The sequence below is a fragment of the Salvia splendens genome, chromosome 20 (genome assembly GCF_004379255.2).
Source record: "Salvia splendens isolate huo1 chromosome 20, SspV2, whole genome shotgun sequence".
NCBI lineage: Eukaryota > Viridiplantae > Streptophyta > Magnoliopsida > Lamiales > Lamiaceae > Salvia > Salvia splendens.
Window position 1 is genome coordinate 3,536,545 of NC_056051.1, and position 27,126 is coordinate 3,563,670.

The following is a 27,126-nucleotide window of genomic DNA, read 5'->3' on the forward strand; positions in this document are numbered from 1 at the left end:
CTCCTTGATAACAGGAGGGACTGCGTGATCGTAGCTTTTGATCCACAGGCCTCTGATCTGAATTCTTTCCATTTGACTTGTTCGAATGTCCTCCAACATGCTAATAATTGCTTTATCTCGAACCAATGCAATCTTCGAATTGAATGTCTCACAGATGTTGTTCAGGTTCACATCACAACAGGTGTGTGGAGAGAAAAATGCCTTGACCCACTTTTCTTTGGGGGCTACTCCAAAAAGCCACTGGTGTGCACTGGGATACTCGGTCTGCAAAGCATCCATCAAAGCCACGTACTGTTCGACGGTGGTACTCGAGGCAATCTCCCACAACCGGTCTTTGAAATCTTCACCAACAAATCTCTTCTTGAAATTGTTGTATATGTGCTGAACACAAAAGCGATGCTCGCTCTGTGGGAATTCCTCAGCAAGCAACTTTGCAAGGCCCCGATGCAACACAACAAAACATTACCACAAAATCACAGTTCAGTACATAATATATTAATCAAATCACAAATAAAATTAAATCACATATCACGTACATGATAAAATATTGAAATAACTGATGGCCTACCTTTTGTTGGTCAGACATAAACACATAACGTGGGTCATTTGCATGCAAGTTTAGGTCATCAGACAAGTACTCCACGAACCACTTCCACTGGACATAACTCTCGGCCTCAGTCACCGCCCAAGCAATCGGCCACCAGCCATTGTTGGGATCAATCCCCATTGCTGTCATTAGCTGGCCTTTGTACATCCCTCGCAAGAAACAAGCGTCGAAGAAGATAATCGGGCGACATAACTCCATCCATCCCTTTTTCAATGGCCTTAGACAGCAGTAGAACCTCATGAATCTCGGACCAACGGTGCCAGAATCCCTCATACTCTCATAATGTATATGAATGCTGGATTCAGGGTGCGTCCGCTCCAATTCGGCTTTATAGTAGAACAAGTTTCTGTATTGGGTCGCCGCAGAGCTAAAAATGCCGTCCAGTGCGTGCTCTCTGGCCCGATATGCCTTCATCCTACCTATCTTCAGGCCAAAATCTTCATCGACACACTGCCGTATAGCTGCAAGTGGAATGTGAGGGTTAGCTTTGATCTTCTCCATATAATGCTCCCCTAGCCACTTGGCCGTCAGCCACTTCGAATCTAATACTTGAGAGCATGTGTGCGCGTGATCGCGTTGCATATTCATCACCACATAATCATGACCATTGTGTATTTCGTGCTTCCTCAAGTACGCATACCACTCACATCCTTTCCCTTTACAAATCGCACGAAGTTTGTCGCCGTCGTTTCTTTTCACGTGCACCCGCATTCTTGACATTATTGCGTACTGCCTCAACACGTCATAGAAGAAATCTCTATGCTTAAAAACATCACCAGACTTCCACAACGGAAGCTCATTTCTGACAAACTTGAACGGGGTAAACTTTATGCCACTCTTCTTCAATGCCTCCAAACCCTCCAAATCCTCAAGGTCATCAACATCTTGTAGCTCGTCCACAACTTCTTCCCTCTTCCATTCGCGACGTTTGTCTTCTAAACTTTTGGTCAAATACTCTTCAAACTCAACATCCCTAGGGTACCACTCAAGCAACAATAATGGTGCCGATGGTTTCCTCTGCTCCTCGTGCTGTTGTTTCTTCCTTTTCGGTTTACTCTTCGGCACAATTGGGTTCGGTTCGTCAAGTTCTTCAATGACCACAGTGGGTTTTTTACTAGCATTTACAAATTTTAGCAACTCCTCCGCTTCTTCCTTTCGCTTCTTCAGCAAGGCGGCCGCCTGTGTTATCTCCACAACATAAATGTGAACTAGCTTTGTGGTAGTAGCCGCGACTTCGAGAAAGGGACCCAGATGTACATCGTCAGTTATGGGCAGCAATGGGCCTCCTATTTCCATGCTCCTACAACCATCACTGTACGTTGGATGAACGTAATAGAACTCATATATGAGTTGCCTATTGTAACCCAACCGCAATACCATGCTGGAAAGATCTACGAGCTCGAACTGACGAATCCATCAATAGTCAAAGAATGTCAATTGCACCCAACATACAGTCCATTGATTTCGAAGATTGACCCTCCGTGATGAAAATCGACGGAAAACATCCCGGGATGGTCCCCTGTTAGGGTTTGTACAGAGTTAGCAAACATCCAAATTTAAACCAAACTTATTTCACATATAAAGTCCTACAACACAGTCAAAACAATTTCACAAAACAACCAATTTTCGGAGCCCTAAATCACAATCAAAAACCTTGCTAGGAATTTTAAATTTGAACGTACTATATTCTTCTTTCGGATAGAAGAAATCAAGCAGAGGATCGCGAATGCTCCACGTTTCTGGGTCTACGTCGATTATCTTCGGCCCTCGACCCCTTCTACTGTGTCTAGGTGATGCCGGAGGTGATTGTGACGAAGACGATGGCGATGGCGTTGCCGGCTTGTTTTTGCGCCTTGAAGAACTACGAGCGGAGGACGCTCCAGCAGCACTTCGTCTCCGTTTTGGAGGCATTGATGAAAAGGATGAAAATGGCGTGCAAGATAGAGGCGATAGGCAGAGGCTAATTATTTTGGCGAAATGGCAAAATGATGAAGTGAAAGTGGAATTGGAGGGGAAAAAATATAGAGTTGAACCGGCTAAATGTTTTGGAAAGGCAAAATTTGTGAAATTTCAATGCAGGTCCGAAAACTATTTTCACGCGTGTGAAAATATTAGGGGACAACACACATGATATCCTGTCACATCTATTGCAATTCGATGTCCCGTCAACAGTGCTGCAGCTGACACAGTAGTGACGGCCATGCAAAAGCCTGATTTTACCCTTATAGGCCCTGAGGGTCTAATGGTATGAAAAAACACGATTTGTGATTATATGTTTTGTTAGATCCCTGTGGTGGTATTTTTAAAAGTTAGGGGCCTCTGATGTTACAAGGCGAAAATTTGGGCCATTTGGTGCAGTTCACTCTTTTCTATATTATTGACTCGAGACTCAAGAGTTCTTAGGATCGGAAGGAATGTAACATATGTGATATCGAGACAGTCCAAAATCAAATTTCATATAGCAAATAGTAGTAAAATATCACATGAAGAAATTTTACTATGGATCGAATGGGTAAAGATAGCATTTGAGATTGACCAACATCTTTATTTTAATTTTACTTATAATTAATAACACATCTTTAACCAACACATATAGGTTGCAATTTCTCATTTTATGAATACAAAATTTTGACAAGAAATAAGAAAACAGTTAAACATATAATCCCTCCGTCCCAATAGAAATGAAACATTTTTTATTTTATTTTGGTTGTCCTATCATAAATGAAACGTTTTTCTTACAATGAAAACAACATGATTCCTGCTTTTTCATTTCTCTTAATTTACCCTCTCTTTATTAACTCATAACACTGAATATAATCTCGTGCCAGAAATCAAATGTTTCATATTTATTGGACGGAGATAGTATATTTGTGTGAAAATGAAATCTTAGACAACTACATCAAAGGAATAAATGAGGGCATCTAAAATAAAAAAGACTAAAGTCCCAAAATGGTCCCTAACATTTGGCGTTTTTTTTTATTTTGGTCCAAAATATTATCTTTTAAATTATTCGGTCCCTCAATTGACACAATTGAGGTGGCCGTCAAATTTTAACCATTCCGTCAATTTAGGACTAAATGTGGTCCGATTTCAAATGTGAGGAACCGAATAATTCAAAAGATAATGTTTTGGATCAAAATTAAAAAAACGTCAAATGTTAGGGACCATTTTGGGACTTTATTCAAATAAAAATCAACGGATGAGTGAAGCAATTGAGACCTCAAATCCTTGCACAGCTGTGATGATGGCTATTTTAAATTTATTACCACCAAGTGATTTAATTCTAGCCAACCAATTGCACCAAGTCACAAAACATTGCTTCTTTCAATTCATAGCTTATGTTGGAACAAGCACGAGGGGCCAAAAATATATACTATGTAACAATTCCAGAACATGGGAAAAGAATTTTGTTTATATATTAAAACAAATAAATTTGAAGGTTGCATCATATTGATTCTTGATTTCCACTAGCTCATTACTCTGCCAGTTGTGTTGTTTACTACTGTTATAGACCTGTTTGTAAAAATTCACATATGAAGTGTGATGATCAGTTCTTGAAATTTAGACTATTATAGTCTAAATTTAGTCATGACAAATGCCCTTAATTACATACTTCTATGACTAATTCGACCCTATTTACAATTATATGAGGAAAACTATACTATCACAAGTTTCCTTTATTTATATTATTTTTAAAAGTACGTAATTATATTTTTTTTCTTGAAAATATCCATGTTCCTTAAAAGATTCACAATAAAAAATTAGATAGAATAATTACTCATATTATTTTAATGGAATAGATTTTTTATTCATTTTATTTGAATTGTCACTATGATACGAAGATAAATAAATTGTTCCTTTTTTTATAAAGATAAAATTTGGCAAAATACTCTTTTATTTCAAATTTCTCTCGTGTTATGCCATATTTATTTTTAAAACTACTGATATATATATTTTTTAATTTCTAACTTTTAATTTTGCAAGTATTTTAGTACATATTGGTAGATATTTCAAAAGAGAACAAAATTTTCGTTTGCAAAAAAAAACATTTCATTTAAACTTCTTTAATATACTATTTCTTTGTAATAATATTTTTGTATGCTTCATAAATTTTATTTTGATAGTATATAATATTTATGTATTGTATATAGTGTAATATCCATTGATAAGATTTCAAAATGAAAATTTCATATAATTAAGAAACTATTATTGTTGAATGAAAAGTTGAAATTATATAATAAAACACTATGATTTCAACATTTCACTGAAATATTTTAATATAAATTTCACAATTATCTTCGTAGTGCGTTAAATAATACTCCATCCGTCCCTCAAGAATATACACTCTTTCCTTTTTAGTCCGTCCCACAAGAATATGCATTTTCTAATTTTGGAAAGTCTTTTGTCTCTAACAAGGTGGGACACATTCTCCACTAACAATACTTTATTTACTTTTTCTCTTTACCTCTCTCTTACTTCACCAATTTACATTAAAAGTCGTGCCGACCCCAAAGTGCATATTCTTTGGGGACGGAGGGAGTTCATTATAGGGATGATTCGATGATAGCAACCTATGACATAACATGTGACATGTCCTTTAATTGTATGGCTACCAGATAAATTGTAAATTATATAATAAATCTCTATAATTTTTAAACTCATATTATAAAATATTTTGTGATTAGCATAATAGAGGTAATTCGATTATTTAAGATCGTCACACTCAGCGACCCCATATGCTCGTGATACATTCTTCAAGTGTAATTAATTATGTATTCAAAATATATAGTACTAGGTAATTAAATCTTCATTCATGTAATTTGGATAATAGCACCAAATGATAATATATTGACCTTTCGATTATTGAAGATCGTCGCACTCAGCGACCCCATATGCTCGTGATACATTCTTCAAGTGTAATTAATTATGTATTCAAAATATATAGTACTAGATAATTAAATCTTCATTCATGTAATTTGGATAATAGCACCAAATGATAATATATTGACCTTTCTTTGCATATTTCTCCATGTACTGTATAATATATAGAAAATATTTGAAATCATAAGCTTTAAATTATATCCAAATCACACATATTAAAATAGTTGAAGAAAGTGAAATAAAATACAATGTATATACGGGATCCAAATTCAAAAATATTTTGTATATAATAAAATTTTGGAATAAAAAGATAATTTAAATAAATTTATGAAAATAAGTTTATAAGAATTATTATTTTATAATTAAAAACTTTGAGTATTGAAGGAAAGTGGAAATATTGGAGTAATATACTATCAAAATATATCTTCAAATAATATTATAATATACTATATTATAATATTCTTTTTTAAAAATAAATTTTATTTAGTCATTTTTAATTTAATCATCAATATTTTCTCTGTTTTTTTCTATTAACTTATTTTCATAATTTTTACTAAAACTATAAAAAAACATGATGTAAAATATTTGTTTAAATTCTGAAATTAAATATTTTTATTAAAAATTTAAGTATTTTCTTTTTGATGTTTGGTTTCATGAATTATAGTCCATTCCACAATTGACATGAGGGTTATAATGTAAAATTAAAGTATAATTAAAATAAGTAACTTCCTTAATCATTGCAAATGATAGAAAATGACAAATATACCCCAACTTTGTATATACAATCTTTGTTAATTTGTCACTACTCTTAACAAATTTGGTTCATTTTTAGTGATAATTAAAACACTTTTTAATCTTCTCGGATGATCAAGGTGGATTCCTTTCTGAGCATTTATTTGATTTGATTTGTCTTGCAAATTTAGAGTTTCTTAAGTTGTACCTGTAGAATAGGAAAACTAAGTTCGTGGACATAATGTTTTGAGTTTTTATCGCATTTATATTGAGATTTATCTTCATTCCCTATTTAAAAATTTTAATCTATGGATTTATTTTGTAACTATACATGGAACTAATTTATCTGTAGTACTATATTAGATTTAATCTTTGAAATTAATTCAATACATACAGAATAAATCATATATTCCAAATTACAACTTCATAGATGCATAACAATATGAGCTTTTTTATGCCCAACTCTATATGGGCTTCATAACTCTTATTATTTGATTACAAAGTGCTATGCGTTGCATCACTCTAAACCAATGTCTTAATGAAATGCACTACAAGTTCGTCTAATATGCCCATTTGATTCCTACTTCACACCAATCCGACCCATTCTCACCATCGCCCTAGCAAAATCTAGTGCAAATTGCGAGCCTGCGGCATAGAAATCCACCACCTGTTTGGTCAAATGATCATCGTATAATCTAGCATCCGATGCTATCACTGCAAACCCCTTCTTGATATTTCGCATAATTTGATCATCGAATTTGTCCTTAGTCACTTGATCCATAGGGATTCTGACATTAATATCTCCATTCTTTGGGCACATTCGTCTCAACTCCGGTAAAAATTTAGGATTGAACTGAGGGTCTGAATCATTTGTCTCATTGAACTCATATAGCCTCTTCGGCATAAAGAAACATGCAGTTGTCCCAATCGTATGTGCTCCTATAATGCACAAGTGCATATAAATTAGTGCATATGTAGATCTAAATTGCTACAAAATAATTAGTACGAGAACTATACCGCTGAGTATGACAAATTAAACTTAGACTTCAGAGTTTCAATTGAGTCATTAACATCAGGCATGTCACTTGCAAGCTCTAGGGACGAAACTCTTCCATCTCTTCTCCCAGATTCAACTGCATATTTTGGCCATCCGGCCTAAAAATAAAATAAAGTCATAATATTGGTTTAATTTCATTAAATTATTACGTATGATATGACCTTTTTGCCATAAATTTCAAACTGTCTCCTCACACACTCTATTAATAACCCTCTAAATATAAAAGAGTATGCATAAATGACATCATAAATATCACCAGAGCCACCGCATCTCTAGCGGCCATGGCGACGATGACGGCGCATGACACAACTCCGGGGCACTGAGTTTCAATCTCCTGTTTCGCTTTCTCAATTTGTTCAAAACCTCTTACGCCTTCATGTCTCCGAGTTAGCTCCGTCCTCAATCAGGATTGAACCATCACATCCCTAATCACATGCATGTGATGTAGACACACGTAAAGTAAATGCGGAGAGGCTTAAGCCCCTACCAATTTTTTTATTTGTTGAAAACAATTAAATTAAATTGAATTTGAGAGATAAACAAGTAAAATTGAGAGCTCCTACCAATATTTTTTCTATTGTCCAAAAATGAAATTTTACATGCAAAAAGTGAAATCGCGAAAACGGACCTCAACAAAGCAGTCATGGAAATGAAGTCGGAGAAGAGAAGGGGGTGATGGAGTACGTACTAAACAAGCCAGCACAAAGCCCGAGAAAGAGTATTAGTTCGGCATGACCAAAGAGTTCGGCTAAGAGTTCAGTTCGGCACAACCAAAGAGTTCGGCCTCAGCCTACAGCTCGGTAAAAGCCAACCAATCAAGCTCTGCCCTCAGGTCGGCATCAAGCTCTACTCTCAGCATCGGCAAAAGCTGCTCGGCAATACCGAACTGGGAGACACGATCTATCTAGTGGTGGACCCATGCAGGCTCTCAGTTCTCCACGACATCCACGACATAATTACTGATGATGTAAGCCACCGCCTAATTAGTGGCCATGCAGGATCTCATGACCTCCGTGACCTCCACGACTTAGGGTGGTGATGCAAGCCACGATCTCAGTTCTATATATAAACGGAACTTAGATCCGATAGAGGATTCACCAACTCTAGAGAGAAAATATCATATAGCAAGCTTGTATTTGTAAGCTGTAGAAAACAGATCAAGCAATACAACTCTGCTCTCTTTTCTTCCCGTGGACGTAGATTTACCTCAGTAAATCGAACCACGTAAATCTCTGTGTTGTGATCTCTACTTTCCTGCATTTACTACCACCAAAAATTCGCGGATTCATCACTGGCGCCGTCTGTGGGAATCAGAGAACCAAATCTGTGATAAAGCGAATTTTTGACCCTTTTTCCACTACAAAAAAAAAAAAAATGCATGCCAGATCGCACAACTCCCGTGCCTCCGTCCGTGATGACCATGAGGAAGCTAACCCAGCAGCCCATAGGCCTGGAAAGCAGCCTCGTGAGAAGTCTGTATCCAGTTCTCACGGTGAAGGAACAAGCCGCTCAAAAGGTCCACACACCGAGTCTTCCCAGCAGCCTGATTTGAATGAGGCTGTCAAGCTGTTCTTGGCTGAGAAGCAGGAGGAGTTCTTAACCTTCCTGCAAAAGAGCCAACAGCCGAAGACGAAAACGGTAGATTCTCCTTCCTCATCCAGACATGAAAGTCACCACCGCAGTAGTGCCGTGTCTTCCAGGAAGAAGAATCCTCAACCCCGACATGTTCCTGTTTCTCCTCGGCACCGGAATCACAGGAGAACTCCTTCTCCTCCGTACCGAAGAGATGTCGGGTTCGCCATGTACGGAGCATTAAAGACTCCGTTCTCGGACGATATCATCCGAACTCCTTTGCCGCGGAACTACCGGATACCGTCAACGACTTATGACGGGCTAGTGGATCCTCATGACTTCTTGGGATGCTATCAATATAATATGGCGAACCAGGGTCTCAATGAGGTCCACATGTGCAAGCAGTTCCCCGAGTTGCTCATCGGGAACGCCAGAAGGTGGTTCGACAGCCTTCCTCAGGACAGCATTCGATCCTACCGAGATCTAATGGATGCTTTTCATAGGAGGTTCTTTCAGAAAGCGGAAGTCCGAATTACCTCGGCTCAGCTGCTTTCTATACGTCAAGGTCGCGACGAAAAGATCAGCGACTTCCTGACGAGATTCCATAAGGAGTGCCTACAAGTAGATAATCTCAATGATCTACTTGTCATTTCGGCATTCCAAAATGGAATCCTGCCCGGAGCTCTCTACAGAAAGCTCGTGGAGTGCGGCCCGCAAACAGCTCAAGAAATGTGGGACATTGCGGACCAGTTTTCCCGTGCGGATGAGGCAGACCGTCGAAAACGGTCTTTAGACAGCTCATCCCAAGAAGAGAAAAAGAAGCCCGATCAAAGCGGCCAGGTGCTTCCTCGCCGAACTCCTTTTGAAAGAATTCAAAGGGCACCGGTACAAGGCAGATTGGGGCCACGGCTCAATCCTGAGAAGCCGCCCGCTCAGTTCGTACCATTAAACAAGTCAAGAACGGAAATTTTCGAACTACATGCCGATATGTTCGAAAAACCAAAGCGGATGACGAAATCAGCCGCGCGGCGACCTCAGGATCAATATTGCTCCTTCCATCAAGCCCACGGTCATGATACCGAGGAGTGCCGAAATTTGGCTGCAGGTATTGATGCTCTTGTGAAAACAGGAACGTTAAAAAAATACCAAAGCAAGCAGCCGAAAAAGAACAAAAGACAGAGAGGTGCGAACTGCAATCCTCAGGATCCGAAAAGGCATGAGGATCCCGAAGACGACGACGAGCCGCAATATGATGGAGTAATCCTGACTATTGATGCTCTCCCTGCCGGGAAGACTAAGTCGTCCCTAAAAGCAGAACGCAGAGGTTCCAATCAAGAGGAGCCAAAACATAAAAGGCTGAAGAAAGACGAAGTGATTACATTTTCAGATGCCGATCCCGTCCCGGCCATCTCTCCTCACCAAGACGCTATTGTCATTCAAGCCGGAGTGGCAAACAAACTGATCCACAGAGTATTTGTGGATACAGGAGCGTCAGTCAGCGTTCTTTTTAAAGAATGTTTTGATAAAATGGAAGTGGATCCAGCTCGGCTCAGTCCGGCTCCACTTCCTCTGAAAAGTTTCGCCCAGGAAGACACCCGCCCTGAAGGTATTATCAGCCTTCCGATCACGGTGGGAAAAGCGCCTACAAGCTCCAATACGATGATCGAGTTCTTTGTGGTAAAAGCTCGGTCCCCGTACAACATCATCCTGGGGAGAGACTGGCTCAACACAGTTCGGGCCGTTTGCTCTACTTATCACCTCACCATCAAGATCCCCACTAAAGGTGGGATAGCGGTCATCCGAGGTGATCAAAAGAGAGCAAAAGAATGTTTGCAGATTGCGCTTAAAAGTGCCGAGCAATCAGTTCGGCACCATCAAGCATAGCAATCACAGCAACCGGAGTCAGAGGCAAGCGAGATGGCCGAAGTCACTTCAGAGCCGAACTCAATGACCGTTCGGTTATACGATGACGATCCATCCAGAACGGTCAAGATCGGCTTCGCAGGAACGCCTCTACTCCGAGAAAAGACCATTCAGCTCCTCAAGGAGTACAAAGATGTCTTTGCATGGTCTTCGTTGGACATGACCGGAGTGCCCCCCGAGGTAATCACTCATCGGTTAAATATTGATCCTTCAATCCGGCCAGTAAAACAGAAGCAAAGACTCTTTGCGGCAGAAAGAAGCCAAGTCATCCATGACGAAGTCCGCCAATTACTAAAAGCGGATGTACTATTCGAGGTGAAATATCCTTCGTGCGTGGCCAATCCTGTCATGATCAAGAAAAAGGAAGGAGGATGGCGGATGTGCATAGATTTTACCGATCTAAACAAGCACTGTCCTAAAGATTGCTATCCCCTTCCGAATATAGATAAAAAAGTAGAAGCTTTGATCGGCTTCGAAATTTTCTGTTTTCTTGATCTATACAAAGGATATCACCAGGTGTTGATGGATGAGAGTGACGCTCCGAAAACAGCTTTCATTACCGATTTCGGCATTTTCGCTTATAAAAAGATGCCATTCGGTTTAAAGAATGCCGGAGCCACTTATCAAAGGATGGTAGACAAGCTTTTTCGGCACCTAATCGGAAAGCAGGTTGAAGTGTATGTCGACGACATAGTTGTCAAAAGCAAAAGCACTTCGGAGTACGAAGACAACCTCAAGTCCACTCTCAACGTGCTCAAGAAAGCCAACCTCAAACTTAATCCCCAAAAGTGTACCTTTTTGGTAGATTCGGGAAAGTTTCTGGGTTGTTGGGTTTCAAAGGACGGACTCAAGGCAAACCCCTCAAAAGTTCAAGTCGTTCAGGACATGGCAATGCCGAAGTCCATACATGACGTGCAAAGGCTAACCGGATGTCTAGCCGCACTGAATCGATTCCTTTCCCAAGCAGCCGAAAAGCAACTGCCGTTCTTCAAGGTGTTGAAAAAGGCACCAAAGTTCGAGTGGGGAGCCGAGCAGAAAAAGGCCTTTGACGAGCTCAAAAGTTATCTAGCCGAGCTTCCTATTCTCTCTGCTCCAACCGAAGCCGAAGTAATATTCTTATACTTAGCGGCATCGGATCAAACCATCAGCGCGGTGCTTGTACGAGAAGAAGGCCTAAAGCAGTTTCCCATCTACTTTACAAGCCGAGCATTAAGAGGTCCAGAAACAAGGTATCAACCTCTGGAAAAAATTGCTCTGGCGTTAGTAAATGCAGCAAGGAGACTGCGGCCATACTTCTACGCTCACAAGGTATGCGTCTTAACCGATCTGCCTCTTCGGCAAGTTTTGACCAAACCAGAAGCATCAGGCAGAATCGCCAAATGGGCCATAGAGCTGGGAGAACACTCAATCGAGTATCTACCTCGGAAAGCTATCAAGGGACAAGCCTTGGCAGATTTTCTTGCAGAAGCAAAGTTCGATCAAGCAATTCCTGTTATTGCCGAACAGAAGAATTCTGCCAATGCCGAACTAGTACAGCCCTTGGAATCCGAAGTAGAGCCGCCGGACTGCTGGAGCGGATTCGTAGATGGAGCTTCAAACAAGATGGGAAGTGGAGCTGGTATTTTACTTGTCGCTCCCGACGGACACGAGGTAACCTACTCACTTCGGTTCCTATTCCCCACTACTAATAATGAAGCCGAGTACGAAGCCCTCCTGGCCGGACTCCAGTTAGCGCAAAGTCTGCTCGTCAAATCTCTCAAAGTCCATTGTGATTCACAAGTCATAGTAAATCACATGTTGGGTACAAGTGAAGCTCGTGACGAGAGAATGAAGGAGTATTTGGACAAAGCGCAAAGCATCAGCCGAAGTTTCTCCTATTTTCGGATAATCCGCATTCCCAGAGCGGAAAATAGCCGAGCAGATACCTTAAGTAAGTTGGCCTCAGATCCGAGCTCAAAGGCGGAAGAATTAATGCATCGAAGCATTGATGAAGCCGAGGTACATTCAGTATCCAGCTCGCCGAACTGGATGACGCCGATCTTGCAGTATCTGGATCAAGGACAATTGCCCGAGGATAGGAGAGAAGCTCGGAAGATCACGTGCCGAGCACTTCGGTACGAACTTCATGAAGGAGTCCTCTTTAGAAAGTCTTACCTCCAGCCATTATTGCGGTGCGTAGGACCAGAAGAGACGGACTACATCCTCAGAGAAGTTCATGAAGGATCGTGCGGTAGCCACATCGGAGCCAGAGCTTTAGCTAAAAAAGTTCTGAGATGGGGATATTATTGGCCAACCTTGGTACAAGAAGCAGTGCAGCTCGTCAAGACCTGCCCGAAGTGCCAAATCCATGCAAATATCCCAAAGATGCCGCAGACCGATCTATCCACTATGCAGAGCCCTTGGCCTTTCATGCAATGGGGCATAGACATAGTGGGACCACTTCCTCAAGCTCCTCGGCAAATGAAATTCCTAATCGTTGCCGTGGACTACTTTACGAAGTGGGTGGAAGCTGAACCATTAGCTACGATAACGAGCTCGAAGGCATTGGATTTCGTCTGGAAGAACATAGTGTGCCGATTCGGCATACCCCACATCCTCATCTCGGATAACGGGACTCAGTTCACCGACAAGACGTTCAAGAATTGGTGCCAAGAGCTGAATATTCAACAGCGGTTCACTTCGGTCTCTCATCCACAAGCAAACGGACAAACGGAGGTAACAAATCGTATCCTGGTGAAAGGGTTAAAAGCTCGGTTAGAACAAGCCAAAGGACAATGGGTAGAAAATCTCCCTCAAGTCCTATGGTCCTACCGAACTACACCCACAATCTCCAACGGTGAAACTCCGTACAGTCTGGTGTACGGCACTGAAGCCGTAATTCCGGTGGAGATCGGCGTACCCAGTCCCCGAACTCTAAATTTCTCCTCAGAAATGAATGACGACGGACTGAGAGCCGAGCTAGATCTTGCCGAAGAAAAAAGAGAATTGGCATGCATAAAAGCAGCCAAGTACAAGGAGCAAGTAGCCCGGTATTACAACCAAAGGGTGAAGAAGCTGCAATTTCAAGTGGGAGATCTCGTCTTGAGAAACAACGAAGTAAGCCGAGCAGAAAAGCTGGGCAAGCTCGAACCCACATGGGAAGGTCCGTATCGGGTGTCAGAAGTCCTCGGCAAAGGGTCTTACAAATTGGCTCACATGTCAGGAGAACAGGTACCCCGAACATGGCACATTTCCAACCTCAAAAAGTTCCATTTGTAAGAGACAGTCCGGTCAGTCAGTCTTGAGTCCTGTTCGGTCAATGTGCTTTCTTTGGTTTGCTTGGTCTTTATTTGTCTCTGTGCGTTTTGTCTGTGTGTTTTGTCTGTCTCTGTGCGTGTCGTCTCTTACAAATGTTACTGAGGTATCTTGTTCTTCGAAGGCTGATCCCCTTCTTAGAACATGTACAAGCCAACGATTGAGAGTCAAAGCTTCTACAGAAGATACAAGACCACAATTCAGCTTAAACAAGCAGTTCGTCTGAAACGAGCTGCAATAAGCCAACGATTGTGAAGTCCAAGCTTCTAAAGAGGATACAAGACCACAATTCGGCTTAAAAATCAAGCACTTCGTCTGAAACGAACTGCAACAAAAGTCCGATTCTCGCGATAAAACTTGCCTGAATTAGGACAAGGGAAAGTCCGATCCACGCGATAAAACTCGCCGAATTAGGACAAGGGAAAGTCCGATCCCCAAATTAGGACAACGGAAAGTCCGATCCGAGCGATAAAACTCGCCAAATTAGGACACAAGCTTAGTCCGGTCAAAGATGTTTATTTCATCAGACCAAAGACGAGTCCGGTCAAAGATGTTTATTTCATCAGGCCAAAGACGAGTCCGGTCAAAGATGTTTATTTCATCAAGACCAAGGACCAAGTCTGGTCAAAGAAGAGTTCACTTCATAAGACCGAGGACAAACATCAACTTACCCCGTACCATTATCCAGGATGCCGAAGTGATTCACTTCGCTCTTCGGGGGGGGTAGTGATGGAGTACGTACTAAACAAGCCAGCACAAAGCCCGAGAAAGAGTATTAGTTCGGCATGACCAAAGAGTTCGGCTAAGAGTTCAGTTCGGCACAACCAAAGAGTTCGGCCTCAGCCTACAGCTCGGTAAAAGCCAACCAATCAAGCTCTGCCCTCAGGTCGGCATCAAGCTCTACTCTCAGCATCGGCAAAAGCTGCTCGGCAATACCGAACTGGGAGACACGATCTATCTAGTGGTGGACCCATGCAGGCTCTCAGTTCTCCACGACATCCACGACATAATTACTGATGATGTAAGCCACCGCCTAATTAGTGGCCATGCAGGATCTCATGACCTCCGTGACCTCCACGACTTAGGGTGGTGATGCAAGCCACGATCTCAGTTCTATATATAAAAGGAACTTAGATCCGATAGAGGATTCACCAACTCTAGAGAGAAAATATCATATAGCAAGCTTGTATTTGTAAGCTGTAGAAAACAGATCAAGCAATACAACTCTGCTCTCTTTTCTTCCCGTGGACGTAGATTTACCTCAGTAAATCGAACCACGTAAATCTCTGTGTTGTGATCTCTACTTTCCTGCATTTACTACCACCAAAAATTCGCGGATTCATCAGGGGGCATTGTTGGATCTTCGAGAGTAGCTTCACTCACAACAGATTTGACGATGGACTCCGCATTAGGGCATGTTTGGGAGTAAAATCCGATTTTGAGCTGCCCTTGTGAGATATTGATTAATAACGAAAGGAACACAAGAAACAACAAACATAAATTCTGTGTATTCATTTAGTATACTTTTTGTCAAAAAACAATTCAGGGAAGAAGAAGATAGGAGAATACTTGGGTTGAAAATTTATGAAATATTTGCATGATTTAAATACGTGAGCGAGAGGTGGCTAACAGCCTCATGAATGCTTTTTTGTTTTTTTGTTGAGTATTTAATCTAATTAGGTGGATATTCCTATCACAAATCTCCTATTTATATTTTTAATAAATCAATTGTATGTGTGATGCTATATTGCTATGTCTAAATTTCCTCTCTGGCACGTTAGCTATATTTTTGCATTCGAATTAGAATTATAGTACATAATTTTCCACCTTAGTTAAAGAAAATCTTAAGTAATTTTTGTAACATCCCATCATATTGATGATGGGATGACAATTAATAAGCCTAGACTTGTTGATCCTTTGCCTTTATCGAGGAGGAAATATTTGGCAAATTACTTAGGTCGAGCACAAGGGAAGGTTGGTCGTCTTCGATTGATAGAACTTGCAAAAGAATACCCTGATAAGGTACATCTTCCATTCTTCTTTCTGATCGGATCTTTCTTAATATTTACCATCATCAATATAAAAAATCCATAGGGAAAAAAACTATGGAAGGGGTACTGGCTATCAGTAGCTTGAATGGTCAGTGGATATAGTATTCCTTAATTAGATGTCAAAAGATTTCTCCCCAAACTTATATACCGGCATTTCACATTTCATTTAATTATTCGAAATCCTTGCACCCCCATCTATGCTCATAAACAATATGTGGATGAAAATAATCCCTGACCTCAAAGAAAAAGGAAAATGAGAAGAGTTCTTGACAGTTGATACTTAGTAGAAAATCTTGGCCAAACTTGAATAAATATGCCAATAGTGTTGATTAAGAAAGCCGACCCTGATCTAGCACTTACAATAAATTCCATTCATTCTGATAATACTTGTGGATATATCCAGAGAATAGTTGACTTTCACATAATTCTTGCTCCTGGTCGACTTCACCGTGGTTATAGTTAGTGTCAATAAACACTCATCTGAGAGCAACTTGTGTTCATTCCTGCTGAGAAGCTTCACTTTGTTACTATGTTTCTTAGAGCACCCACAATGGGGCGCCTGATGGCACGCCCTACGCCCACGCCCTAAGCTTCGGGCGCAGAAGAAGTGCGGACGATGGCCTATCGTCCGCGCCATCGAGCAGCATTATGGGCTCTGCGGACGATGGCACGCGTTTTTTATTTTTTTTAAAAATGCTAAATTTGAAAAATTTGTATAAATACCCCCTACCCCTGCTTCATTTGTAACATTTCATTTCACGATTCCACTCTCGAAACTCACATCTTCATTACTACGAAATGGATTCAAGTCCCAATAGTCCGATGTTTAGTGGTGATGTGCGTTGGCCGGGTACAGAACCCGACGAATATCGGCCGTTCGACGCCAACACGCAGTACGATCCCGAATTCAGTACGGAATCATATGGTTTGTCTGACATAGAGCCGTCTCCAAACCGATCCGCCACCCCCTCCCGCCGCGCAGCCGACGCCGCCGCCGACGTCCTCCCGGCGTCCCATAGGCGTCAAGGCTGCGAAGAACAAGGGGAAGGCGACGACGACATCATCCTCGACCGCCGCCACCCAATCGCCGCTCCCGGTCCCAACCCCGACCCCGAGCCCGGCGGCCGCCGCGTATGTGGGGTTGGCAAGAGCCTCGATGGCGCGGACGTTGTTGCAGACGCACAAGGCCCTCGAGAAGTGTACGGACCCCGCCAAAGCCTAATACCTCCAGGGGTTGATCGATGAGCTGCGCCGGGAGTTGGGAATTGCGTAGATTAGCCAACTTGAATCGTGTAACTTTTGTTAATCAATGCAGTATTCGTCGGTTTTTAGCTACTCGTTGTGTTTTTTAATTAGTTTGCATTATATATTTGAAAACATTTAAATTAATTAACTAAATAATAGTAAAACATATAGGACGCGTCTTAGGGCGCCCTACTGCAGGTGGGAGGATAGGAGGATAAAAATGATGACGTGGCGATGCATAGGGCGTGCCTTAGGGCGTCCCATTGTTAATGCTCTTAATATTCTGAATCATGCTTCTATTATCACTGCAATTATTCCATCGAAAGATATGCATGTTGATCCTGTGAAGAGTTGGAATCTCCAATGTTGAAATTCAGTGGCCCAGAAAAACTTGGGAAGACTGATTACTTTCTACATCTGCGAAATGCAAAGTTCTGCCTTGCTCCACGTGGAGAGTCATCATGGACGCTTCGCTTCTATGAGTCATTCTTTGTGGTTCGTATAAACACTTTTCTGCTCCGCGTGTGTCTAATGTATAAACATACGACTACTGGAGCTCATTACTGCGGTTGTTTTGCACGGAACAGGAGTGTGTCCCAGTTATCCTATCCGATCAGGTGGAGCTGCCTTTCCAGGACGTAGTCGACTACTCTCAGATATCAATCAAATGGCCATCCACTCGGATAGGGACACAACTTTTGGATTACTTGGAATCAATTTCAGGTCATACTTGCCTACTCTGTGTTTCTCTCAGGGATACCACTCTTACTATCGTCTAACAAGATTTATTTCTCACAGATACGGAGATAGAAGAAATGATCGCCCGAGGTCGGAGAGTGAGTGAGGTGCTTATGGTGTATGCTCAAGAATCAGAACCATGCTCGGCTTTCAGTGGAATTCTTGGGGAACTTGAGAAGAAAGTGAGGCAATTCCATCAGTCAGCAGAGACGTTTTTGGTTGCATGATGGAAGTTTGGTGAATAGAGATTTGGTGGAGTTTAGCAAATGGAAACCACCCATGCCATTGCCTTAGTTTGATGGTAAACATGCTTTTTCTTTTTTGTTCCACTATTTGTTACACTTTCTTCACATACATACGCTTCCCCTCTAGCCAATAGGACAGGGGTTCAAATCATCACGGATAGATGAGGAACCATTGTTGATCTTCTTTATAAAAAATCACCCTTTTTAGGGGAAAAAAAAGAAAATACAAACAAAAAAGAAAGTCTGGATGAGTTTGTTTAATAGATTTGTGTACTATTTTCTTCATGTTTAAAAGTCCTTACATTTTTATACTACATGTCCACAAATCATATTTAAAACATCTATACATATATAAAAGTTGAGTTTTGGGGGCATTTTGGGAATTAAAAATTTTGGTTTTGGATTATAATGTGCCATTATAAATATTTAAATGAAATTATAATGTGTACGGTTTTTATTGTTGTTATAATAAATTAATAATTTAGGGGAGTGGAAGTGGAAAAGTTATAGATAACGTTAAGATTTTCAAGAGACATGACAATATAAGTAGTTTACGTGAATATTATGAAAGATTCAATGGCCAATCAACATTTTTGAACAGTTATACACTAATTAAATTTATTTAATTCAGACCGCCATTAAAAAGGAAGCCATTAATAAAAAAATGTAACGGCTATACAATAATTAAAAATTGTTTAATTTAGGCTGTCATTAAAAAAATATAACTGCCACAAAATTAAAATTGCTGAAACCACAAATTGCACTAAATTTAATTTTTGACTTTATTATAACATAATTACAAAAAATAATGGCAGTTGACGTTATAGATTTATTATGAGTGATGGTTAACACATGAATTGAGCTCTATAAATATAAGCTCAAAAACTTGAATCAACAAATCATTAGACCGCATGAGACTCCAGAATGGTGACATGCAAAAACGAGGAAGAGTCTCAAACATCTAAAAACGAGGAATTGAGGGAAAAAATCAAGGCAACTGCGCATCGCTCCCTAATTGGGAAGACTTGTCTAAAGAAAGTAAAGTAAGTGGTGGTGGTGGTGGTGGTACAAAGGTAGAAGTGAGTCGCCTAGAAGTGGGGAAAGAGAAAGAGAAGAGGGCTGCTTGCTGGTGGCAACTAGCTTTACCTGTCGGTGAAAAAAAGGGCGGCAGGTTGGATTAGCAGTGGAGGGAGGGCTTTGAGACAAAGAAGAGATGCCGAGAATGAGACGGTTCTATTTAGTTTTCAAATTTGAGATTTTATTTTTTAAATTAAGACTAATTAAATGGGTGAAATGTTGATTGATTGACAATTAATGAATGTAAATTCATTAATTTATGGGATTGACGAGATTATGAGGTTGAAATTATGAGAACAAAAATAAAGAATTCAAAATTAGTTAATTGAAAATCACCTCAAAATGCTAAAGTGGCAATAAGATCCCGACTAATTGGCGTAAAGTATAAATGTAAAGTAATTGCGATTAAAAAAAAAGAAGTAATTGCGATTAAAATCTAAATAAATGTGTGACATTGTGATAACGCTTTTGTGCAAATAAAAATTATAAATATAATTGAAAAGATTGATTACATGCAAATGATAATTGCAAATAAAGTGTGGCAAATGATTACTATGAAATAATTCTTGGTAAGTGATGATGAAATGAAAATGGAATTTTCATGTTGATTCCAATTCAATATATGAACCATAAATGAAAAAGTGAAAGAAAAGGAGAAAAAAGTTGAGATGAATTGTCTTGACTTGCCGGTATCGTTTTATGAGAGGAGTGGGTATTCGGTTAATTGCCTTAATATCTATTTACATGATAAATTAGTTACAATGAAATCTTTAATAAGGATACAGAAATCCATTTTTTATGAGTGATTTACTGATACACAAATTATAACCCCTATTCAATTTATTTTATTAAGTAATTTAGGGATCATGATTTTTCCACTAACTCCTTCTCACTCGCAAATAAAACAATAAAGTGTACACTATATATGAGTTAGGGATCATGATTTTTCATGATCTTTTTAAAGTTGTAATAGAGATCCAAAAGTATTATAGTCAAAATATATCGGAGTATGTATTTGCGTTATTTAAATGTCAAATTGATTGAGTTTTATGTTTTTTTAAAATTCTTATACATTTTCTTAGTTTTAGATATTTGTACAATGATATCATTTTCCATTTCAATTAATTAATCGATAATGTGAAGTTAGTACCAAAAAAATAAATGAGACCCATATTTCTTATTAACGTTGTTTCACTATTGAAGTACACGTGTTCTTGATTATATATTGTTGTGTTTGTAGTTTTTGCATTAGATATAAAAAATATTTTAGTCACTATTTATAGGTTATATTTAATAAATGATTTTTTTTTATATTCTTACTTTTGCGCATAATAATTTCATAATATAATTTTGAAGGAAATACAATGGGTCGTGCATATAATTGCTATAAAATACTACTATGTCTTAGTGAGGAAAGTCAAATGTTTTCCCAATTGTTATGATATATGTTTAGAGCTTAGGGTTTAGGATTTAAATTTTTAAAATAAAAAGGTTTTTAAATCAAATAACATAAATGGCTATTGAAATATCAAATGTTAAATATTAGAAGTAATAGTACATTTATTTAAAAGATTTCTTCAGTTACAATATTATTAGTATTTGATTAAAATGACAAGCCAAAAGCTGATATGAGCATATAAACAAATTTACAGACAAAATTCAGGTAAAAAACCTCCACTATCAGTAAGGATTATCAAGTAGGCCGACCCAATCTAAAATATCAAATACAGATCTAAAACCCCCAAAATAGAATAAGTGATCAACAAAGTACAATTGAACTGGAACGGGGGGAGAATTTTATTGATATTTGTCTCATTTGTTGGTCATGATGAGTATATTTTGAATAAGTGATCAACAAAGTAAAATTGAACTAGGGCAGAGGGAGAATTTTATTGATATTTGGCTCATTTGTTGGTCATGATGAGTTTATTTTAAAGTTAAGGGTTTATGATTTAGGTTTCAAGGTTTGGGTTTTTAGTGTATAGGGTCACTATATTGCAATGAAATGAAGCTCGACTAGGAAGTGTCTCACCAGTGCAATCTTAAATTATTGCAACGTAAACTTGCTCCTGCAGTTATAACTCAACGGTTAATTCATATTTTCACAGAATTAAAATGCTTTTTTAATTTTAAGTATGATATTTAAATGTCAAGGCAGTTTATTAAAATGTCAACACAAATATGTGTTGAAATTTTAATGTGATCGTATTGACATTTTTAAGAAAAGTTAGAATTTAAACGCACTCTTGTGGCCATGTGGGGTTAATGTGATTGAAAAAGTATAATCCAAAGTAAGAGGACGTCGAATATTCTTTTGTTTATCATTTCACAAATTTTATTTCGCATAATGAAATAAATATGAAGAAATTAAAATGACTCGTGCATCGCACGGGCGTGATACTAGTTCATTTAAACAGTAAGTAAGTTAGCTAAAAAAAAGAGAAATATAACAGTAAACTTTGTTCTCTAAGCTGGGTCACAAACCGGGACGGATCCAATTAATGTTGGGCCGGGCCTGGGCTTGGGCTTATACCTATTGACTAATTTTATTTGATTGAAGTCATGTTGCCTGTGTGAAAAGAATTATAAATAAAACAATTAAATTCTAATGTCAAATAAATGTAATTTTGTACAATGTAATAGTTTACCCCATAATATGACATAGGAAGTGAGGCGAGAAACAAATATTGATATGCTTAGTGAGAAAATTGAACGCAGTATACATGATTGCTTTAAAATATCAAGTCTAATTATTAGCCTAATTAAGAGTACTATTAATATGGAATTAACTAGGAGAGTTGATCTCCTCAACCTCAAACTGTTAATGGCACTATAATGGTGAAAACTTGATCTAATCTAACGTGATCCGATAACTTTATTTGATGACAAATTAATCTTCTTTATACCAAAATTTAAATACTCTACTATACAAAATTATTATGAAGAAAATTGAAAAAAATAAAACGCTAAATAACTTTTCTTAACACTGCAAAAAAACGGCCGTTTGCGAGCACAATGCTGCTAGCAAAACTGTATTAGAGTCCTCGCAACAATCAGTTTTGCTAGCATATTTCAAGCACTAAATCTGCTAGCTATAGCGCTTGTAGCAAATTTGATAGCAGTTTTGCTAACAGAAGTTCTTTTCCGACCACCTTTTTGCTCGATAATGGGCGATGTCGCCCAAGCTATTTATGTGCTCGCAAAATTGCTAGCACCTCCATCGTGCTAGTAAGTTTTCTAGCACCTCCTTTGTACTCACAATTTTTAGACTTTAATTTCAGCTCTTTTTATGAGCACAATGTGCTAGCAATTAATATTCAGAATATATTTTTTTGTTTGCAAATTAGCATTCTAATATTATTTTTTTTCAAATTATTATCTGGATGATTTACTAAATAAAAATAATAATGAAACGAGAATGAAAGGTTATCAAAATTCAAAACTTACATAAATTTAATAAGATTGTGTTACACTGAGTTTTTACTAATTCTATTAACCTTTTCACTAAGGGTAAACAATTGTTCTAATACCCTCTCATTTTCTTTCACAAATTCCGCGAGTAACTCCACATTTTCCTCCCTTTCTTCCTCTTCGACATTAATTTCTTCCTCAAGAGCATTTTCTTCCGCGCGTAACTCTAGAATCTCCATCAACCTCACCTGTCTTTGAGGCTGTGCATACAGGTTAGATGGAACACACATCCAATTGTATGAAAACAGATGGCCTAATAGCTAAAGATCCATTCATGTGTAAGTCATGTTATCAAGATCATACTAGTAGAAATAATGTTATGTTAACTAATAGTAGTTACTTAGAAGAAAAACCTGATTCTTTTTTATTCCTGATCACATCATACATGGGACAGAAACTTACATAAGATTTCTGATCACTTGATAACAAATATGGGGAAAGGTAACAAATGAGAAAGAAGAAAGTAGATCTGCATAAGAATTAAAGTTTTGCTAGCACCTACTTCTGCTCGCTAAATTGCTAGCACATGTATATTTTGCACCGTTTGCTAGCACTGTTTGCTCAAAAACTAGCGACCATTAAATATGTGCTCGCAAAGCCCCTCGTTTTATTCCCCCCTCCAGAAATGGGTCGCTGTTTGCATTTTTGCTCGCTTTTTGCTAGCATATTTGCGAGCACCGTGGTGTGCTAGAAAAAAAAATTGGTAGCAAATGGGTGCTTTTTTTGTAGCGTAAAATCCAGTAATTCCTTTTCTGAATGAGAATTTGAATGAATATAAGAGCAACAGATATATAAATATTAGCCAATCAATATTACATCCCTGCATGCATTCACTTCAGATGTTAACTGACAACATTAGATTCACATTCCCGAGAGAGAAATCCGTGTTCTTTTAATAAAATCAAGTTTATACACTACTATAACTTTATGAAAATGCAAAACATTACATTTTAAAACAATTAATTGAGGATTGGATAATTCTTGTGTGCATAACTCTATAAATTATAATACACACTATTAGAAATGGGCCACTCACCCCTTAAAAGGGGTCATAAGGGGGAGGGTTATCCACACTTATATAGATTAGATGGGATCTTCACCAAGTCGATGTGGGACAGAATTTAGAGAATTTAACACGCCCCCTCACGTGTGGGCCGGAAAGGACATCGGTCTTCCATCACGTGGGTAGGCAATGCAAGAGAAACCATCATCGATGTGGGCCGGAAAGGACATCGGTCTTCCACTCGTGAGGTAGATAAGAGATAAAGAGAAAACCATCATCGACTTGGGCCCGCTCTGATACCATATTAGAAATGGGTCACTCACCCCTTAAAAGGCCTCATAAGGGGGAGGGTTATCCACACTTATATAGATTAGATGGGATCTTCACCAAGTCGACGTGGGACAGAATTTAGAGAATTTAACACATACTCCCCATTTTCAACAATCAGAGTGGCTTGATTTTTAGAAAAATAAGAAATAAAGTTTTGATTGACGAAATATCGAAAAGGAACAATAAACAGAAGTGACAAAACCCAAGTTTCAATTAAATCAGAGGTGAACAGGCAAAATAAGTTGTAGACTACAGCAACAAGTCTCTGAGTCACGCATTATGTTATCATTTTCTTGAATTGTATTTGGAGTTAATAATTGGAATTGATAGCAACACCACAAGGTTGCTCCCAATTTTTTTTTTACCATAGTTGCTCACATTAAACTTTAAAATGTTCACACTATTTTTATAATTTTAAGTAAAGTTAAGGCTTTTTTATATTTTTAAAGCTTGGAGTCATTTTACATCTTCTATAAAAGTTTATTCCATTTTCTAGATTTTTGAAATTTAGACGTTTTTCGAAACCACTCCAAAATTTGCACCAAAAACTTAATCATTGGTTTAGGTGCCCCTTCCGAAAAAAGGAAAAAGGGAAAGAAAATGGACAGTTTTCCAATTTAAATCACAAAATTGGACTAAAATTACTGATTAATTTTTAAAGTGTGACAAAAAGTACTCTACATTTCTATTTTTGCAGATCAATTAAAAATTTCAAATTCTCCTCGTTGTGGACCTTGATTTGATATCAATGGTTGGATTTTGATAAGTTTAAGAACAATATTGTGATATATTTGTCGATATTATTCTTTCTTCAAAAACATTTAAGAAAGATGAAGAATTAACCTTACCTCATAACTGCATAATGATCAATTATTAAAAGCTTCATAATACACATAAAATGGTAAAAAATGTAACTTGTAGATAAACCATATTCCCCATCTAACCATAGATCCCTAACTATGGTTTATGATACAAAACATATTGAAAAGACTATACCTAATCATATTCTCTCTACCAAAAATACTTGAATGGAATAACATTAGCTTTATAAAAGAGCACCAACACAATGCATATGACCTAAGAGTTAAGCTTTAACACAAGATTGCAGTTACAAACTCATATTCAATGCATCACTCTACAAAAGTTGATTGTCTAAATTGGAAAATATTCCTTGGGCATATATAGCCATTGGGATTGGCTGTGTCTTAATTTAGACTTGGGTTCAATTATTTGGGACCATCAAACACGATTGTATACTTTGTCATTCAACTTTAGCAATTGAAACCTTCTAATTAACAATTTGGTATATTGGTGTGACACCACCGTCCAACGCCTAGTGATTGGCTTGGCTCAACCAAGAAAGCATCCACTAGAACCAATTCATGGAGATTACATAATCCTCTAGTTACAATTGATGCATACTTCACTCACACATGCAAGTTGGGTGACTCGAACTATACTAGTTAGAGGTGAAACGTCGTACCAATGAAGATATGCTTCGTAATTTAGTAAAAGTGTTTTTATATATAAAACCATCTCACTTAGTTGAGTCGTGATCCTTTTCGGGAGATCCAAACTTAGTTCAGTTAGTTCCGTCTAGGGTTTAGGTATATATATATATATATATATATATATATATATATATATATATAGGGGTGTGATCAAATACAAACTCATATTATAATACAAACTACAAACTTTAATCCTACACACTCCTTGTAATTGATCAACGGTTCACGTTTGGGATGCATATGGGGATGTCAACGCTTAACACAAATTATGTCACTGGGGGTGTTTATGGAATGTGATTCATGCATCGGTTACAAAAAGCCCTCATTTCACTCCAACCATTCCTTAACTTTGTCAATAACATTTCACTGATCTGTTCTAGATATGTTCCCAATTTCGTGTTGTCATTTGTGTGGTGCCTTTGTGGTTCTACTGATATTCCGTTGACATTACTCAAATATTCTGCTGACATTATCCACTGCCCATGATATATATATTCTGTTGACATTGTGGTTCTATTGATATTCTGTTGACATTCCCACATAATTAGGCGTTAACATTGCAAAGTAAACACACTACCCAAATAGTCTGTTGACATTATCCACAACTGACATTGAACTTTTTTTTATGATGGCTAATGAGATTATGTATAGAGAATTGGTGCATTTTTGGTATGTTGTTGTTGAACTTTGCACGCATAATTTACAAATATGATACTGACATGATAATGTTTTATTCCTCTACCTAACTTTTAAAATCGAATTGAAATCACGAAGATTAAAATTGGTGCAAAGGTCACCGGAGAACTCATGTCACCGGAGCATAGGTCGCGTCAACACAGATTATTAGCACTCATGTCACCGAAGCAGAGGTCGCGTCAACACCGATTATTCGAACGATTGCTGGAGGCTTGGTTCCTTGAAGAAACGCGATTGACTGCAGTAGATTATCGAAGGGTTCGAATGGAGGAAAGGGGGGAGAAGAAACGTGATTAAGGGGTGGGTGTTGAAAAGGAGAAACTGACTGGATTCTCAATCACAACTTAACACCTAATTATGTGGGCTGCTTAGTTACATCACTAAATTACCCTTAGTGAACAATTATATAGGTAATGTTGACATTATATATACAATCTATACTAAGCGTTGATTATTTCTAATAAATGTGTAGGATTAGAGTTTGCATAGTTTGTATCTTAGGGGGTTTGTAGTTTATATATATATATATATATATATATATATATATATATATATATATATATATATAGGGTTTTGATCTATGCAAAACTGGATTTAAATACAGAAACGCAGAACAATATCATAATTAGGGCACTTTTAGGTCATAATTAGGTAATTTGTAGGTCATGCTAACAAAGCATGACCTAAAACGAT

General features: G+C 38.3%; 2 pseudogenes; one reads left to right on the plus strand and one right to left on the minus strand.

The window, feature by feature from the left end:
• Positions 1 to 6,755: 6,755 nt before the first annotated feature.
• LOC121782783 lies at positions 6,756 to 15,704 on the minus strand (annotated as a pseudogene).
• A 94-nt stretch (positions 15,705 to 15,798) lies between these two features.
• On the plus strand, positions 15,799 to 18,394 carry LOC121782784 (annotated as a pseudogene).
• Positions 18,395 to 27,126: the final 8,732 nt, after the last annotated feature.